The sequence below is a fragment of the Pseudopipra pipra genome, chromosome Z (genome assembly GCF_036250125.1).
Source record: "Pseudopipra pipra isolate bDixPip1 chromosome Z, bDixPip1.hap1, whole genome shotgun sequence".
In the NCBI taxonomy this organism is placed as follows: domain Eukaryota; kingdom Metazoa; phylum Chordata; class Aves; order Passeriformes; family Pipridae; genus Pseudopipra; species Pseudopipra pipra.
This window is the reverse complement of record NC_087581.1, coordinates 70122104-70140057: the sequence shown is the minus strand read 5'-3', so window position 1 is coordinate 70140057 and position 17954 is coordinate 70122104.

Sequence of the window (17954 nt, the reverse complement as noted above, 5' to 3'; positions counted from 1 at the left end):
TCCAGTAGCAGGGGCTCCTTTAGACCTACACAACCCCATCATAATGGTGTCCTAAATTTTCAGACAACTTACTGCTATGGGGTCGCAGAGGTACAATGTATGACGACACTAAGCCACTTCCATTGCTTATGCATATACTGAAATTACTTCAGTCAGTGTCAACTGTGCTGACTCCTCAGGTCTGACAGCTCTTATTTTTGTCACAGAAAGCGCAGGTAAACCCATGAGAGGTGACCATAAAGCCCTTTACATGCTTCCAAGATGAAAATGGACCTTAAGGTGTTGTGAGTATCAGAATAGTTTGTAAAGGAATTGAGTATAAGGTGTGTATCTAGATTTATATTTTTAGTTCAATGCTGTACCACTATTTTGATATAACATGGGGAAATCAGTTGAAGATTTTGTGGGGTTTAATGGACGAAGACACAGAGTGGACCACTTTTATAGGAGCAACGGTGGCATCTAGTGGCTAATAATAACAGTCCTGTACCTGTGTTCAGAATGCCTTTCCAAATCATGTACAGGGCATCTAAAACTCCATTCACAATCTCTTCACAGCAGCCATAGGTGGAAAGCACTGACTAAAGCTAGCTTCACTTTAAGTGGGGCTTAGAATAAGCTGTGAATCTGTCTTTGGGCACAGTCTTATATCCTGCTGGTCCCATGCCCTGTGTCAGTCGTCTCAAGAAATGACACTTTAACAGTGTAGGTTGATCAGCTGAAACACACATAGCCCAGGAGCACATTAGAGCTGAATAGGGAAAATAAAGCATCCAGTTGAATTCCATAGTCAGAAAGGAACTCATTGAACTATGTTTCCATATTTCATTCAACCTCAGATATCCGACATAAAATAACAGGTCTGCTAGAGTAGTAGGATTTCTTTTCATATTTGTAACCAGCTGCTAAAACTTGCAATTTGTCAAAAAACTGAAGCATGATTATGAAGAGAAATTAATTGCTTCAACTGCATTTGAGCTGTTACTTGAAACAGAACTCCTGACTGTTAATTGTGTTGTTTTGCTCTAAAGAGAGCTTTATAGAATAGTAAGATTAAATATACACATATAAATAGGTACGCATATCAAAGGTCAATAACCATTACACTATTTCTTGATAAAGCAGTTTAGTGACATTCCTGATAAGAGACCATTTAATTAGGATTGTTGGTATGCTGTCTCAGCTTTCTGTATGTGTTTGGTTTATACGTGTTGCTACAAAAATCATATGATGCATGGTTCTGCCAAGGCAGGCTTTAACATATAAATGAACTTTAACATATAATTAGTGGGTTTTGTTTAGATTTTGAGGTATTAAGGACAGGTTAGTTAACTTCAGAGATGAAAAAAAAAAATCAGATTTTTTTTTCTTTTTTAGACTATCTTGTTAACGTATTGTGTTAATTTTGAAACTGCATTTGCAGATGGCTTCAGTTTATGTTGTAGCAGCCACTACAATAAACCCAGGGTCTGTTAGGAAGTTAAGAAAGAATCATTGCAATGAATGTCATTTTCAAAGCAAAAAAAAGCCTTAAAAAAGTGGTGACAAATGGACCTGCTTGATGCAAGAAAGGGGAAACTTAAGACTGGAATATTAATTATTGAAAGGACGGGAGCTATTGCTACCAGACAAATCTGAAAAATTTACAGTAGTCTTTGAAGCCAACCCAAAAGTTCTTTCACTGCTTTTTCACTTTTATTCTTTAAAATATCACCGTGAATAAGTCTGAATAGCTCCCTTTTAGGTGTGTTAAACAAAATTTATAGCATTTGGCTCTAAGTGAAAGACAATAATATGCCTACACCACAAAAATGGCTCACATCTGACCTAGCACAGCCACCTGCAAAAGATAAAGACATTTCAATTGTCTTTGTAGAGCAAACTTTTAGGAACTCTAAGATTGAAATTTCCCTTGAGCATTCAGTTTTATTATGGAGGCATATACACATCACTTGGAGAGCAGCAGCTGCAACTGACAACTGTCTTTTAACGTTTTTGTAACCGTATATTTATTCATTGATATACCTGGGTAATCACATGCATTAGTGGCATTTTGACTAAGAAATAGTTTTATTGTCTTTATATTTTTTTTATTTTTATGTACTAAAACTCCACAGTGCCTATGGCTGAATTTGATCTTTTTACATTGTGCTTGTATTATTCCAGCATCTGACTATAGCCATTTGCATTTCTAGGTACAGTTTTATTTTTGAAGGTAATTATGTGGTCAATCTATTAGCCCTCAAATGAATGTTATTAAAGCCTTTTCTGTTGATTTTACTAGGCATGGGGCCCAGGCAGATCTTGGATAAGTATAGCCCTTTCTTTCAAGAGAGGGAAGCTGAGAGGATGAGAATATATCCTTTGTATATTCCCTCACATTCACAGACTTACAGTCTTACCACCATTTCCTTGCAGAGAAATGACAGCTACTGAAGCAGGAGGTCAACTGCAATATCTTGCTCCTTCACTGCTGTCCACAGAGCCATTTCTGATGCTCATGGACTTGGTCCTATTCCAGACTGAGATCAAGGAAGTGCAACAGGCATTACTGAAAATAAGACCTTTATATCTTGTAGAATTATACATAGTTCTGAAAATCCATCAGTAACTCAAATTTTAGATTCAAGGTGATTTTGCAGCATCAACTGTTACCAAACCCAGCTTTTATTTGTGAAAACAAACAAACAAACAAACAAACAAACAAAACCAACAAACAAAAACAAGAACCAAAAAAAACCAAACAAACAAAAAACCCGCACAACGTGGAACTCCATACTCCTGTAATTTATTTTTGGTTTAAAACCAAATTGAAATAGTATATGGGATAGGTTGGGCTATGAAATCCATGCTTAGGAAAATCCTTTCAGATTTAACACTTGCTCCGTTATTTATGAAAAATTATTACACTAAAGCTTACACAGGCAATTCATATGTAAATTTCATTTAACCTGCTTTATTTTGCTCCTCTTTCAAACAGTTTATCTTGTCTGTATTTTGTAGTTGTTTTCCCTCTTGTCTTGGAATGCAAATAAATGAGACTAAATCACTCTCTTTTATGAATAGGAGACATCCATACATAGCTCCCACCTCTGTGTGGGATACATTAAACGATCCTATGTGATGGACAGCAGTGTTTACTCTCTTCCTCCTCAGGTGCCACAATAGCCATTGACTTGTATGGAAGACATAGTCTCAGGTGGCTTAAATGGGTTTGTCTTAACATTTTTGTCACACTTTTTTGCCTACTAGTGGCAGACATAAGGTGAAGCAAGCAATTTGTGCCATTTGAAAGAAAGTCAGCAGTGTCTTACATCTCCATATGCACTTAGACAGAAAGCCATATACATCAATCCTGGTAAAGAGACAGCTACTATTGTAAGGAGCACAGCAGAAAATACCTCTTTTAAAGACCTCAGAAGAAACACTTAGTTCTCAAAGTACTCTGAGAATAGCCTGTATGGAGGAATATCAAGACTGGAAGTAAAAACCTTCCTTGCTTAACGTAACTTCCCTGAAACATCTACAGTAGGAAAATAAACTGTATAATGTTTTCTTTCAAAATTGTAAAATATGTTCTTAAGACTGAAAAAGTTTTTGTTGTAATAGTTGTAGTACCAAAGGTAACACCACCATTTGATCACCCTGGCCACGAGAAGTCTTTTTGTTTTTACTTTTTTCCCCCTCTTGGAAAGAAGGTAAAATATAAAGTTAATGTCTAACAGCAATGGACATACCCTCTGTGTTTAATCTACAGGCTGCAGCAATGCACACAAGGAAGCCGTGTGACATATACTTTGTTGTGCTGTTTGTTGTGCTTCGTTGTGCTGTTTTGTGAAGGCAGAGGGCACTGCTTTGAGAAGTGGATGCCAAAAGGTTGTTGGCATCTGAAGGTTGTTCAAGCCATTTGAAAAGAAAAATCTGTCAGAGTAAATAAAAATTTAATCTAAGTAAAAAAATAAAACAATCCACTTAGAAGAATACCCTAGAAAGGAAACAGTAGGATGTCTACAGAGGTGAGCAGCTCTCCCAGAGGAAGAACTGAATAATTATCTTTCATTATAAATCAACCAAAACAAAAGTGATAATAGACATATACAGGTCCCCTCCTCCAACATTTAGTGTCACTGAACCATATGACATCTTAAAAGGAAAAATTAAAAGGACAGAACAGTGAGGCCAGAAGTCTGATCCTACCATGTTGTTTTCATGTATTTATGCAATCCTTTTTTTAAAAAACTGTTGAAGAAGATTTAAACACACTGATAACAAACTGAACTTTTTTTCCCAAATTTGCTAGGAATGTTACTCAAATGTGACTTTTACTCAAACTTGGCACCAAAGTCACCTAATAGAATATCCTTCTAGTCTGTGACTTGAAATGTCTGTATGAAGGACAAATAATGATACTTAAAAGACTCAGCTTCTTCATTAAAAATTGCAATAACATTGTTTTGCAATTGTTATGTAAAACTAGGGAAAAAAAATTCATTTGTCATATTGTGTCAGTTTTCCCTCCTGAATCTAGAGATGAATTTTCAAAGTTTGAATTAAGAATGTAAAGAGAGAAAAATTAAAATTAAGAGAGAAAAATACCAAGAATTTTAATTAGAATCCACTTTTTCAGTCTTTCAGTATTCTTCTTTTTAGAATTTACTTAGAAGCAGTCCCATTGAATTTGGTAGGATTTTGAACGTGTCAGCTTCTAGTTCTTATTACTAGCTGAGTGTATTAGCAATCATACTAAGATTTCTAAAAAGCTAGATGAGAGCTAAGCGTTATGAGCTTATTTTTCCTGAGAAGTTTAATATGTTGTCTGCTGTAGCTAATCACTCACAGGATTAGAAAGCCTGTCAGGAGAGTTTAAACACACCATGGATAAACTATTAAATTCACATTGAAGACACTGGAAAGCTTCTTATTGATTTCAATAGGCCTTGGACTGGGCCTGAAAATTTGCTTATGCCTTAAGACTTTCCTTATGCTTTCTTAATTTGAATGCAGGTTGGCTCCTTTACAGCCACACTGGGAGGCTGATTAGATACTAGTTGAGGAAAAGTACACATGCACAGTATGAAGAGTAGCTGTGCCACCTTGTGAAACAACACCATAGTTGCAGTCTGATGGTTTCTGGCAGCATTTCATTATAATTCAAACCAGCACACAATATCTTAGGGACAAAGTTGTTATTATTACACCATTTTATTTAATACATTTTTTTAGAAAAATACTTTTAAAGAAGCTGCTTCTCTACTTGCTTTCTGATTTATTTGCTGAAAATTCTAGGACAGTTTTGAAAACATTATCTTTTGCCTGCTCATTTCCCGCTGTATGTACCTGGAATACATTGTGTGAAGAGTGGACAGCTCTGGGTAGCAGAAGATTTTTCCAAAGTAATTGTATTTTTGGCAAAATTAATACTCACTTTGTATAAAGTGTCTTGATCAGAGAACCTAGAATTTTGAGGGGAAAACACAAACAAACAAACAAACAAACAAATATTCTAAGAGGCATAAGGAATTTTCTAAGGAAAAAGTTAGATTGTGTAATTTATCTTTTTATAATTGCATTCAAGAATTAAAAAAAAACACATGTAAAGCAATTTAAAAAATCTCTTTTTTATTCTGTGAATAAAAATATGTGCATGAAAGGTCAATCATGAAATCAATTCAACAAGGAAACAGTTGTTCTATGTTGAAAAGACATCATATAAAATATGTACAGCACAATTTTTACTAACATTGTTTACCTATAATATGAATAGGAGATTGGACTAGTAATGTTTGAAACCTTCATTTAGCTGAAGAGAACCCAACAGTTGAAGAAAGAAGCATCCCACATTTCCATTCCATCATTTCATTTTTGGCATATTTTGGCTACTCCTTTACCCAGTACATTGTGGCCCAAATTCAGGAGAATATATTCTTTTTAGCATGGAAGCTGTACTAACAGAACTAGGACATTAGAGAATCAAAAAACCAAAAAATATAGAAGGTTTATTTTGTGCATAAAATTAAGAAGATACCTCAAACTTTTGCATTTGAAGGCTATATTGTTTGATAATGTAAGAGGTGTTACAAAGTAAAAGTACTGGTTTACATTTAAAGGCACTGACTCCAAATCACTAATATGGGTATTAAGCTTGTTATGATTACAGAAATAATGTGCCTGCAATTATGTCCATTTTTTTTAATAAGAAAGTTAATAATTTTCTTACGCCTAAACACATTTAAAAGTAGCTCAAAATATAGTTTACCAGTTGAATGGTAAACTGTAGACTTAAAAGTGGCTATAGTGAAGAGAGAAATGAAATTCAGTTTGTGAATCATGCATTTAGCAACTTAACATTCTCAGAGCAATGGCATCAAGCATGAGGTCTGGCAAATTTGCTTTGCAGAATCCCACTGATTACATGGCTACTTGTACTTTCTTTATGCAACATTTGTGAGAGAAAAGTTTGCTTATTGGGGAACTGCTGTTAACAGCACTGATGAACATCAGCATGTAACAAACTGCAGGAAATATCCAGGACTCAGAACAGTTCATCAATTTAGCTTGTGGCCTTGAGGTGAGAGTGCAGAAAGTTTACTGATTTACATGATGCAAGTTTCAAAGAGATATCTTCTCATAAGTAACCTGAAATTTCAGATGATCATAAGACAAATATGGATGAATTCCTCTGATGATAAAATAAGCTTATCTGTCTCGCTTTCTATTCTGTTATCTATGGCTGTTTCCAGGAACTGTATCTATGCAAAACCTCAGTTAAAGCAAAAAGGCTTTGGATTTCAAAGTTAGTTAGTCAGCCTTCTGTCCTGCATAGGAACCCATCCTTCCAGGCTGGAAGATGCAAGGTTTATGACAGTAGGCTGATCCTGATGGATTTTCATTTTGTTTATGCTAGGGAACACATTTATATGCCATGTGGTATCTTGTGCCTCCAAGCTGCTATGGCAGATGTGGCACCCATACTAAGAGGGGGCTGCAAAGATCTGCTGGGTGCTCTGTGGACAAAGGCATGAAAGTTCTCCTGGGGCAAGAGAGATAAATGTTGATTCCCCTTGATTCACACACCAACACATAGAAATTCCTCAAATAGTATATTCCACCACTGCCACCCTGTAGACTTTTCCAGATGGTGGGAAAAGGACACTACAGGAGTGATACAGAGGGATACCATCTGACCACCCAAAAGCAACAGCCCTTCAGAATCCTGCAGGAGGGGTTGCACTGCTCGTTTTGCTTGGACTAGTAAGACTGACTGCAATGGCCACCAAAGCTTACCCTCCATCATTTTTTCTGTCTCATTTTATTCAAGTAATCACCATTAGGAATTTTAAGTATTTTAAATGAATTTCAGCTATTCAGCAGCAAGTGCGACGTAAAACCATATCCGATAAACTATGCCCTGTCATTTTCAACATTTAGTTTTCTGTCACAGTAAGAAAGGTTATTAACATGCTAAAACAGTTGATATTTGGTAAATATAAGTATTTTTTTGTAGACCAGTTGAGCAGGTATCAAGAGCTCTACTCCTACCTTGAGAGTAGCATTCCCCAAGCAGCATAAGGCTGCAGAGCTTATTTGCTGGAGAAGGGCATTTTTTAGAGATCAGCTTCCTTATTCTGATGTGAAGGTACAGACCTGAACTCTTCTCATACTCTTGTCTTCTCCCAAAGTGTGATTTCTTGAGCAGAGGGTAATCAAAGCATTCCTTATCTGTCACTAGCAAGGTCAGGCAAGAAATTACTGATTTCACTGAAGATTTAAAATTTGCCATTCTCTTCCCTTTATTTAGCTTCACTCGGACAGGGGAAAGAGTCATATTATCACCTTCAGTGCACTCCATGATTCATCTCTTCTGTTTTCAGGGTTGTATCTGAAAGCCTTTTCACACTGAAGAGTGCTCAGCATGCTGCTTTATGCTTAAACACTAGCTGACAGATCCTACACAAGAAAAAGCGTTTCCTTTTCAAAGCCTCCTTTTCAATGAAGCTGACATTAGCATGGGGGCATATTCTTAGAAGAGAGCCCACCATTGGTATCAGTTTTCAGCAGTGATACATTACAAAAAGGACAGGCATGAATAAGCTCAAGCACTGCCATGTAAAAATCCATTAGGATTCAAAGGGAGCAAAGAAGTGATTCCTCAAAGAAATAATGCTAAGGATGAGAAACAGAAATTCCTGTTGCTGCATTTCCAGTGCAATAACTGACCAACCTTGTCTTAATTACTGAAGACAAGGATGAAAATGTCATAAAGCATACAGGGAAAAAAACAGTGCAAGATAAAAGCAGGTATCAGAGGTAATAAGATCTTCTTCTGTAGGCACACAGAAAGCATGTATCAGAAAAGCAATGATGCTGAGTAGGTCAGAGGGCAGATATGTGAGCACTCAAAATCTTTCTTTCCTTTAAAACCCCTTCATACTTACATTTTTCATCAGTTTTAACTGAGGAAGCTACCTCTGAACCAGTTGATAACACAGACTGTGTGAGCACCAAACACATAAGGATTCAGTTTAGAATAACGAAGGAAAGTACCAAAGAGAACCTTTAAGAAATTTAGGTGTGGCTAAGGTAGTTTTAAACTGCAAAACTTGAGTTAGGGTTCTTGGAGAACTGGGTTGCAGCTGTAAGGCCAGAAGTCAGAATAGCAAGTTTGGTGAGGCTCTAAGAGAACAAAACAGGACCAGTGTTAAACTGCTTTAACTTCAGCTTTTTAAAACTGATCCATTTGCCTAAGTATGGCTTCCAGGCAGAACTACCTGAAGCACATCCACCAATTTTTATTATGTAAAAGCATAACAAGAGCTGAAAGTGGAAAGTTCTCCTGAGTGTGCAGCTCTCCTGAGCACAGGAGGCTACTCTTGGCCCATGTCTATTTGGTTTTGACAACAAAAACATGTCCCAAAATGTCCACAATTGGAAGGGACCCATCAGGATCATCAAGTACAACTCCAGGTCCTGCGCAGGACACCCCAAGACTCATACCATGTGCCTGAGACTGTTGTCCAAACACTTCCTGAACTCTGTCAGGCTTGGTGCTGTGCCCACTGCCCTGGGGAGCCTGTTCAGTGCCCAACCACACTCTGGGGGAAGAACCTTTTTCTAATATCCAACCTAAACCTCCCCTGACACAGTTTCAGGCCATTCCCTCGGGTTCTGTCACTGGTCAGCACAGAGCAGAGATCAGTGCCTGCCCCTCCTCTTCCCCTCCCAAGGAAGCTGTAACTGCAGTGAGGTCTCCCTTCAATATCCTCTTCTCCAGCTGAACGGACCAAGTGCCCTCAGTCACTTCTCATAAAGCTTCCCCTCCAAACCCTTCACCATCCTCATTGCCTCCTTTGGATACTCTCTGACAGCTTAATATCTCTTCATACCAAAAGAAAAGTTTAATTTACAGTAACAAAGTTAAGCTACTTTGTTGAGGGGGGTTCTTTGGTGATTTTTTCAATATAAAGAGTGGAGAGATAAAATTAAAGATCAGCTCTCTAAAATTAGAGGTTACATTCTTCTTCCTGGTTCTTCTGTTATTTCTACCATGAATAAAAGCATCAAATTAATCTGTGAAGAAAAACTTCAGTATTTAAGAAACTTTAAGGAACTATATATTACAACAGTAATCACACATACGTTCCTTGGTTTGATGCCAGTATTTTCAACAAGGGAATAGCTGTTTGCTGAAGACTTCACTTTTATTTTAACATAAATTATCATTTGAGAATTCTAGCTGTAGGTGGAGAAATCACAATAAGTTGAAAGGAAATTTACATCATCAAAAAAGTACTTTTATAATAGTGCTTACTGACTTGTTTGGTGTGTTAATATTCTCTGGAAGAAAATAAGTGTTTGTAAATTAGACCCCAATTCTGCAATTATAACGCATAGCAGTTACGGCTGATTACCTTATAAAACCAGCTTGTATATTCTTATTTTTTTCTTTCTTTCCTTTTCATCTGAAACTCCAGGAGGAGTTAGAAGACAGAACTAGGCTGTAAAGCAAAAAAATAGAAATGTCTAAGTTTTGTGCAAATTCTGCCAGCATAATTTAAATAGAACAAAATCCTTGTTTATGAGCATGATGTTGAATTACCGAGCACTTTCTTCACTTTCTTTTTCTGAAATGGATAGTAAGTAATTTTTTTGCTTTAACATTACCACATGCATGAAATTATATGTGCAAGATGAGTCAAAATTATTCACCTCTTTAGAGAGTGTAAGGAGAAATAAAATTTATTTTTATTTATCATAAAATTATTTTATGATAAAAAACAGCTACCAGTTTTTTTGTCAGAAGCAGCATGGTGGTAATTTCGGCAGCGTCTCTGTGCCAGGCAGCTCTCAGCTGCCCGTGTTCCTCAGGAGGAGGATCCCCTCACTCAGGAACTGGGTGAGGATTTAGCCACCAACTCCCAAGGGGTTCCCAGCTTCCCACTTCTCAAAGTGACCCAAGACTGTTACTCAACAGCACTTGTTCACCTGCGTCCTGCCTCTGAGAACATCGTGTTTCAGAGTCTATTCTGTTTTCATCAGTCTTTACTCATTTATTTTGAAGTCTGTTTACTTAACACCATAATGGCCACTTCCTGAGGTCTCTGGCCCTAACACAAAGCATGACCCTTTGATGTAGCTGCTGGAATGACACTGGTTGAGGCAGATCAACGTGGCCAGCCGCTAGAAAATATTGCGTTGCCTGTTGTGTAAACACGGCGCACATGAAAAACGTGTCAGAGGGAGCTGCAAAAATATACTGCGTGATTTTGAAGCTGAAATACGCTTGCCAAACTTGTGTACTGTCCACGTGCAGCATGAGTGCAAACTGGCTGGTGCCAGAAGAAAAGCTGTGGATGTAGCTGGCCCTGTAAACTTGAACTTTGGCGGATAACCCAAAAGGCTGTTGGCATACACAGATATAACCAGGATGGATCAGCAAGAAGTAGCCTTGTGTCAGAAAAGAAACTTGAGAAGAATCCCATAACTATACTGGAAAAGGAGGATTTGTGAGACAACATCGCTGCTGATGTTACGAAGGAAACAACTTTCCAGGCATCCTGACATCCTTTCTGAACATCAGGTATGAAAAGAAAAATTTGAAAAATCATAAACCATTGAATGTTTTTATGAGGAGAACATTATTCTGATTTGTGAGGACGAATCCTCAAGACATGCCTGTACTTGTTAAAGAGCAAGTTTTATCAAGTTTTAAAGGCATAGCTGGAAGCACATCTCCTAATAGAGGGGAAAAACAGAGAGTAGGCAGAAAAAGCCTCCAGGACTTTAGTATTTTTAATTAAGTTTGGTATACTGTACTATTAGTGACAGAATTTAGCTCTTTGTAGAACTTTATAATGGATGCCTTCCTCATCATCTCATTGATCAACAGCTTCCTCAAATCAATTCTGCTGAAATCATCAGTAACAGCTTATTCTTCAATACTTCATAAGCACGTAGCAGCAGTTCCCTTAATTACTAGGTTTGAAACTGATTTTGAAATCTAAGTAACTCCTAATAATTCACAGAAATACATGTAATTTTGCTTTTGCTGAGTTTGCACTGTTTCTCACCCTTATGGTCCACATCACCATGCTGAATGACAAAGGCAAAATGGATTAAGAAAATAACAGCAAAAAGAAGTTTTATTTTCAGCAAGCATTCATCCTCCAGTCAGAACATGTTAAAACATTCACAGGTGAGAAAGTGAGGGGGACCTTTTTTGTTGTTTGAGAGACAGTGTGCCATGTCTGGAGTGAACTGATGCCACTGGAAGTTTCAGTGGGAGCCAGCAGAGATGGCCAACACTGCCTGCCTGGTTCCCCCCAGGTGCAGGGCTCCCCAGGCAGCCAGTACAGCCTGCTGAGCTGTTGCAGCATCCAGCTCCTTGTCTGAGCTGTCCGTGTGACAGGCAGGGTGCCCACACCCCTGTGTGCCCTCGGTAGGTCCAACTCTCAGCTGCATGAGAAATTCAGCATTACAGACCTCTGAATAATTCAGGATTCATTTCCATCTGCCAGTGAGTTACACAGCACATCTCAAAAGGCCACTTCCTCACATCCATAACAAGCAAACTGAAATCATGCAGTGGTTCCCAGCTGGCACTCTAGTTGTTTTCCCTTGCTGTTTGCTAACCAGCCTTCCCCAAAGGAGGAGTAGTAGCATTAGTTACCAATAAGTAACAAGAGACTAATGCCACCTGTTTCATAAGTACTATTCTCTGGGTCTTGTCCATCTTGGTATACCCTAACTATTGTTTAAGAACTGCTTGAGTAAAACCGTTCTTGACGCTGCAGATTTTTGCATTGGATGTCAGAAAAAACACTTGACATGTTCTTTTTAGAAGGCAATGGCTTCACAGGGCCAATGTTTCTTTCAAGTGTATACACACACACACACAAGTGTCTCTGTATCATACATTCATATGTATTCATACATTCACATACCTACATGTAGACATATACATATATACATGCATGAACTTCACTGGAAAATGCACTTTAACCTGGGTAGTCAAGACACTTGTTCTAGGTGGCAGTGAAGGCAAAGCTTGTCCCTAAATCTGCTACTGGACAAAACAGTTACGTGACTTGAATAAGCCAGTCATTCTAAACGAAAAAAAATCACTTCTAAAACAAAAACCCAAAGCCAAAACAAATAAAAATAATTAAAAAAAAATAAATTTGAAAATGCACTGAAAATGAACAGCATGCCTAGAGCCAGAGGTGTACATGACTAAGCCTCCAAGACATGTCACAGGTGTCAGACAAAGGGAAAGGTCGATCATAGTTCCCCACTGCCAGGATGCAGAGAGAGGAAGGCCAGGCACATTGGCAGCATCAAACTGTCCCATCACCACAACTGTTCAGTCCAATCTCAGGGGCACAGGGAATACTATATGATAATGGAAGGAGAGCTCACTCAGAATGGAAGCAGGTTTTTTGGTGGTAGAGTTGCCTTCTGAAAAGAAGGTGACTGACTCCTTGCTTGTCATAGGGGTTTGGACAGAGCAAAAGTATGTAACTAACACACATACCATTAAATGGAGTCAGTAAGGTAAAATTCAATGGACATCACTATATAGATCCTACCATTAAATACCTTTATTTTTCTTTATCAAAAAACACCCAAAGAAAGCAATTTCTGACTTCAAGGTCGGACATGCATTTAGGTCCTTAGCGAATTCTTCTCTCCCCCTGCAGTTTGCAGTGTATTTGCAACATATATTTCCACACAACATTACTGCTGTATACCCTAGGTTGTACTCATTTGTTTTCCATTGCCTCGGGATTTGACAACTTGCCAATTTAACTCATTGCCTTCCAGGCTGCAAACAGTATCCCTATTCCATGTGTCAGGAGAGCCCATTTTGCTCTAGCTTTGAGCTTTGCATAATCTTACACTTTCAACCTAATTACTTCTAATGTTTAATATTTTTATTAATGCCAGAGCTACTGTTGATTTAGCTCACTCAATTCTAAATGCCTTGCCCAGGACTTATTCTTTTCCTAAGTATACTTTCTGTGTCACATTTCAACCAGGAATAAAGCCTAATTTACTGTCATAGCAGCCTCTTTACCGTCAGCTTAATCTTAACAAATTTAGATTTTTCCCACTCCATTTCTCATTATTTTATTTTTTAATTGTCTCTGTACGCTGTGCTATATGGTAACTTAATATTGCAGGCATCTCATAAGTGTTTATGGGGTGCAATGCAGATGCAATAACTTGTCAGACCTTTAGAGCAATACAGACCATTTCAGACAAAACAGAGCTTCCTGATTCCTTACTTGAATTTAAACACAGTTAATCTTAAAACACAGACATTAAAAAACAAATCACTTTTGGCCCCTGACTATGTAAATTACTCACATGCTAGTTTACTAATATTGGTTCAGCTCATATCTCAATGAGCTGAGACAATGTTTATGGCCTTGCTCATTAAACAGAAAGAGAACTAATGCAAATTTAAAGATTGAAGGTCCTGTGCTTATTTTAGTCTAACAGCTACTTTTATAAGCCAGTCTTTCCCTTAGCAATATACCACTAACAGGACTAGTCACACACAGAACATTATTCACTTACAGTTTCTCTATCCAGATTGTCTGATATCCAAAGCAGTTTCAAAATGTTATCATGCAGTTCAATAAACAAAAAAGCCTAAGAGTGTGAAAAAGAGAATCAGACTTTGAACAAACATCTCCCACAACAAAACCATTCTCTGTTATTTTCACTATCTTTATCCCTTCCCTTTCTGAGGAAGTGCCAAGTTATCAAAAAGAGAGACTCAAACAGTGGAATTAAAAATACTACTTCAGTGTGCACACTTATATGTGTGTTTTCAGTATTAAGCTGTGCCTAGAGAGAAGGAGCTTTAAAGGCCAAACAGGCACACCACTCACAGGTATTAAAAACAGCAGTCTACCAAATCTGAAGCAAATAAGCCTGATACCCAGTAGATCCTCTGCTGTGTGTTGAGCAATAACTGTGCTGTCATAAAACTCTCTGCCTTCCACCTTACCTCTACTCTGCTTCCTCCAACAAGACTAACCTTACCACAAGCAACGAGAATTCCCACAGATGAACCCACTTACAGCTAGAAGAGTTTCAATTTACTGCACCAGCTGCAGCAAATTGATTTGTGAGCTGAGAGTGGCCTTTTGGAGAATTTCCAAAAAGAGCACAATCAGCACAGAGCAAAGCTCAGAGGGAAACAACCCCTCTGCAGGAAGGCTGGTTCATGTGCTGGGTTGTCTGTGAGGCTAAATACGCAGGTGGAAAAAATAACACACACCAACTTAGGATCTGTGTGTTCTTGTGAAAATAATGTAGCATGTCATGCTGCTATGAATTAACTAGTCCCCCCTCTCAACCTAAAAGCTGCCTGCCAACTGGTTTCAGTAATGCACTGAAAATATAACTGTGTACAGGATTTTTGTTGCTGGGTTGCATCAATAGAACATAATATATCAGAGGAGAGGGTGTCCAGCATTTTTTTCCACAACCAGATGACATACATTAGGTTTGGTGAGGGAAAAAGAACACTTAACAATATGTAATTCATAACTGAATATGCTGACTGTTGGATTCAGTGTGTCATGATCAGCATCATACCCATATCAGGATCATTGCAACAAGTTTTCAGCTGCAAAGATTCACAAAGTCAGCCTCCACAACTTGGAAATCTTGACAAGTACTTCTGTCAGGAAGAGGGTTGTCTGTCAGGATGCACCACCACCACTCACCAGACTGGTTGCTCCCAGGGAGAAATCTACTGAAAAGCACCTGCAAAAGGAAGAAATCACTGTCTAGAGAGGTCTGGTCAAAAGCTGTTCACCTAAACCTGTGTTCACTCAGACTCCACCTCAATTCAAACTTGAACTACATCTGTCCTCCAGGAGAAATCTCCCTGGAATGTGTTTGTGTTTGGAGAGGAGAGGAGGGGAGGAAGAGGAGAATGATCCCACAAATCCCAAATCTTGCAAGTTAAATCTTTTATAGATTCAGGTTCATAGACTTACAGACAAGAGTTTAATGAAGAAATTTGCGGTTTTGTGCAACTGTTCTGTTTTCTCCTTCCAGGCAATGGACTATAAATGGGCACAGGCCTGTCAAACTTGACTTACAACTCTGGGTTTGCAGTGCCACCAGGTTTCTGAGAAATGAGTTGAACCATGGCACGTGTCATGTTCCAACGACGAATCCAGGTACCTGCATCTGGATGTAGCAGTGGCCTGAGTCCGAACCGACGTCATGGGAAGTAGGAGTTGGAACAGAGAAAGCCTGTCAGTATAAGCAGGAGCTCCCAGACAAAAGAGTCTTTCCTGCATTCATTAATGCATTCCTCCAGAATGCAAATAACCAGGTTATGGCTGCACAGGTGAGGCCACAGGAGAACTGTGAATCCACAGAAGGGCTCTGGGTTTGTATCCTTCTTTGTCCACAGGGTAAAGCTTTCTAGGAAATCCTAAAAAAAAAAACCAAAACACAAACAACAAGAAAACAAAAAAACTAAAAAGCAATTAGGTAGTGCAAAAGGCATTTTTTATTAAGGACCCTATATAGAAGGAAGTGCTGTTGTTAAACAAAAAAGTGTAATCCACCAAAAATACAGGGTGCTGGATACTTTTAAAATGTATCTTGTGCCACAAAGAGATGATACACCTTGTGTTACACCTGTTGTTGTTACAGCAGGTAACTGCTACTCTAGTTTTTTAAATCTAGGTGCATCTTCTAACCGTTAAAATCACATGAGAAAATAGCTGACAGAAGAATCACATTTACTGTGCTGGATTGCTGTCTGATGCTTAGTTCATCTGACTAGATTCCCCATGAATTTGTGTTTCAGTGAATTATTCAGTTTACAGGAGCATAACTATGATCCTTGGAGTGGATTTGGTAGTTTCATCTGCTTGGAAACATCTCTGAACTAATCAGTGGCACATTCTTCTTGGGTAGAGGAGTTTGTGGCAGACCATCCTGACCTTTCAGTGATAGATAGCGGAGATGTTTAGCATCCACACAGGTTCTGCTATTATGGTTATTCATTCAGCACTCACAGACTGCAATATCATAACTGAAGGAGTAACTTTTGCCTTACTCAGAGAAGTTTGTAATGGATGACAACTCACAATTCATGTTGCATCCTTCTTTTTCAAATCCTGATGTGACCAAAGTAACTTTACTCGTGGCAAACTCAAAAATGTCCCTTTCCCTCTTGTTTTTCTATTATAGATCTCATTTTATGTAATGAGTGCATTAATAGAAAAAAAAAATGAAGCTAGAAACTTAAAACATGTACCCTGCTAAAGCAACAAATCCTGAAAGATCCATTCCACGGGTCAGCTCTGTACTTTACTGAAGGGGAGTGGTAGCCGTAATTTTCCCAAATTGTGCCTGTTGGAATGCCAGAGCCAAGCAGGAGCTTGTTTTCAGCAACTTTACAGGCCAAAATCAGATAATATGAGAACTCAGTTGCATATTTCCGGACATCTCTGGGATGGGAAAGATACAGCAAAGAAAGAGGAAAGGTGAGAATTTCCTCAACAGAATCTTCTGAGATGCTCTAGTGATTTGGGAGAGTAGTTGTACTAAAAGTAATTTAAAAAGTTGCCTGGGCAGTTTTGAAAGCTAATCCTTATTTACTGGAGAGAAGAAAGTTTCTAAAATCAATTGTGAAATATAGTAACTTCCAGTGCAATTATAAGTGGGCAGAATCTGCATGAACGAGTACTCTTATTTTCTTCCAGGTTGCTGCTGTGCAGTTTATAAGAGCAAATTCCTGCTATGTATCACTGAAAATTCCAGTTTTCTGAGTAAAAGGTAGTATTCTACCACAGTTATACCCTTGTCCTACACCTTATTAGTAGGTGCTGGTAAGATATTGACACACCAACTTGGTGTTGTCTGTTAAGTTTGTGCTGACTTCAATAGGAGACTTTGCTGCTACTTGAGCTGATTACCATTGGAATAAAAATTTTAAACTTCACCCAAATTTGTTTCTTTTCTGATGCAAATTTGACTACTTTCTTATCTTTGACTACTTTCTCATCTTTAAGCACCTTGCTTAAATCTTACTGAAGTCCAAGTCTCCCTCAGACTGCAGAAAGGGCCCTGAGGGTCCTGGTCTATGGCAAGTTGAATCTGAGTCAGCAGTGCCCTGGCAGCCAGGAGGGCCAACCCTGTCCTGGGGGCATCACCAGACGGTGGAGGGAGGGGATTGTCCTGCTCTGCTCTGACCTGGGGCGGCCTCACCTTGAATATTGTGGCAGTTTGGGGCACTGCAATATAAGAAAGATATGAAGCTGTCAGAAAGTGTCCAAAGCAGGCAATGAGGATGGTGAAGGGTTTGGAGGGGAAGCTTTATGAGAAGTGACTGAGGGCACTTGGTCTGTTCAGCTGGAGGAGACTGAGGGGAGACCTCACTGCAGTCACAACTTCCTTGTGAGGGGAAGAGGAGG